Here is a 2,847-nt window from a genome sequence, read left to right on the forward strand (position 1 = left end):
GCCTGCTGGGCTGAGAACGCTTCCTCATGGCAGGCTGTTTAAGCAGATGAAAGAACACCAATAAGGAAGGAGCACCAAAGGCACTTGAAAAACCTCAACCATTTCCGCTTCTTGAATCACAGGTTTCCACTGTAAATTACTTCGCTGTTCGTAAATCTTTTCATAGTTATGCCATTCTGGTTTTGGTTGAAAACTTGTTCTGAGATAATTAGCCTATGCTTATTTAACCTTCCCCCATACCCTCCACCCCATATACTCCATAACTAACTTTCAGAGGGTTAATGTGTTTTGGATATTTTTTCACAACTTTTTTTTTTTTTTTTTTTGGCGGAACGCGGGCCTCTCCCCGTTGTGGCCTCTCCCGTTGTGGAGCACAGGCTCCGGACGCGCAGGCTCAGCGGCCATGGCTCACGGGCCCAGCTGCTCCGCGGCATGTGGGATCCTCCCGGACCGGGGCACGAACCCGTGTCCCCTGCATCGGCAGGTGGACTCTCAACCACTGTGCCACCAGGGAAGCCCTGTTTTGGGTATTTTTAACCAGATTTTTATTTTCCTCAGTGTATATAGAGCTAATCACATTTTCTTCCACAAACGAAATTTGGTAGTTTTAAAGTGGGACATTCTAATTTAGTACTTCCTGTATGTAGCTAATAAAATCAGACACACAAAAATCCATGAGAAGAGTTTATTCAGTCATGTGACTTTAGACCAAAAAAAAAAAAAGCTTTGTATTTTAAATACTTAAGCCAAAAATTAGGTGGTGAATTATATATGTGCTGTGTCCACCTAAAGCCCTTGTTATCAGTGAAGATGAGTATGTACCGTGATAGTACCTGGAGTAAATAGAACCTTCGACCCGCTTAAATCATCTGTCTTTGAATACTTTCTCTGGTCTCATTTTATAGCAAAGTCCTCAAAATTTGTTTTAGTTATCCATTTCTATATAACAATTTATCCCCAAATTTATCGGCTTAAAATAGCAAACATTTATTATCTCATACAGTTTCTAAGGATCCAAGAGCAGCTTAGCTGGGTGGATCTAGACCATGATCTCTCTTGAAGTTGCAGTCAAACTGTTGGCTGGGACTAGAGGATGCATTTCTAAGCTCATTCGGATGGTTGTTAGCTTAAGGCTCCATTCATTTTCTCACCAAGGCGGCCTCTCCATAGGGCTGCTTCGAACAGCAGCTGGCTTCCCCCAGAGCAAGGGATTGAAGAGAGAAGAGCACAAAGGATGGAAGTCTTTGAATCTCTGAAGGGATGTACCATCACTCTGCCACATTCTGTTGCTCACACAGATTAACCCAGGTACAATTTGGCACAGTTATCAAGGGTATGAATACCAAAAGGCAGCAGGGATTGTTGGGAGCCAGTTTGGAGACTGGTTTCTCACCTAATTTCCCATTGGGAGACTTCTGAATTGTTGGAAGACTTGATTTTATAAAATGTATCAAAGCAAACAAAGAGACTTCTGTAAGGATTACATTCTTCCCTAGTATAATTGATGTATGACAGACAAGTTGTAGAAATTCCAAAACAAGAGAGTACTTGGGAAATTCATTTCTTTGGATGAGAAATAATCAAGCTTGTGCTTCCTCAAGATAACTGTTATACCTACAATTTAAATTTAGAAGTTTTTATCAAGAGTTTCCAAAGTAGGGCTTCCCTGGTGGCTCAGTGGTTGAGAGTCTGCCTGCCAATGCAGGGGACACGGGTTCATGCCCCGGTCTGGGAAGATCCCACATGCCGCGGAGCAGCTAGGCCCGTGAGCCATGGCCTCTGAGCCTGTGTGTCTGGAGCCTGTGCTCCGCAACGGGAGAGGCCACAACAGTGAGAGGCCCGCTTACCGCAAAAAAAAAAAAAAAAAAAAGTTTCCAAAGTAGATTTTTCTCTTAAAACTATGCCCTTTATCTTCCACCACTGTATGAAAAGCTACAGGGACAGTTTTTACTGCACACTCTGGACAGATGGACCTCTCTGCATAGCTTACCCCTCTTACCCTGGGCTATAGTTCATAATTGCCAGTTCCTTCTCTGTCTTCCCCACTAGACTATAAACTCCCTGAGGGCTGCAGCTGGGGCTTTACTTACTTTGGTATAGCTAGAGCCTAGTATAGTGTACAGCATATATTAGGTACTCAATGAAAAGTTTTTGGATATAGGAAGTCAAATCCAAGTCTGAAGATGGACTTGAATCACTGCTTTCTGGTTGTTAGTGGCAGCCACTGGTAGATCATATGATTGTGCTCCCACTGGTCTGGAATAAAACCAGTGAGTGGCAGCGAACATTCTATTACCGTGAATGTAAATTTGACTGGGAGGACCTTGTTTTGTACAGACTTTAAGCCTTATTTAAGGTATACACTTAACTGCACCTAGTTTTTACCAATTGCCAAGTAGAAAGGTACTGAATAAGCATTTATTTATGCCCTGCCTGTTTCAATAAGGTTTATGGTGATCTACACAGATACCTAGAGCATGGAATAGCATGCTTAAAATGAGCAGGGGAAGAGGAAAGAAGACAGTAAAACAAGAGTGAGGATATAAGATTGAGCCAAGACTGAGGGAAAAAGATCACTTCATTCCACCCAGCACATGTGGCTCTAAGCTTTCTAATAACCAAACCAAAAATCCTGGTCAGTGTCCATATTAATAATAAATTATTTCGGGGCTTCCCTGGTGGCGCAGTGGTTGAGAGTCCGCCTGCCAATGCAGGGGACGCAGGTTCGTGCCCCGGTCTGGGAAAATCCCACATGCCGCAGAGCGGCTGGGCCCGTGAGCCATGGCCGCTGAGCCTGCGCGTCCGGAGCCTGTGCTCCGCAACGGGAGAGGCCACAGCAGTGAGAGG

This window comes from Lipotes vexillifer, unplaced genomic scaffold (assembly GCF_000442215.2).
Source record: "Lipotes vexillifer unplaced genomic scaffold, Lipotes_vexillifer_v1.1 scaffold989, whole genome shotgun sequence".
Classification (NCBI taxonomy): Eukaryota; Metazoa; Chordata; class Mammalia; order Artiodactyla; family Lipotidae; genus Lipotes; species Lipotes vexillifer.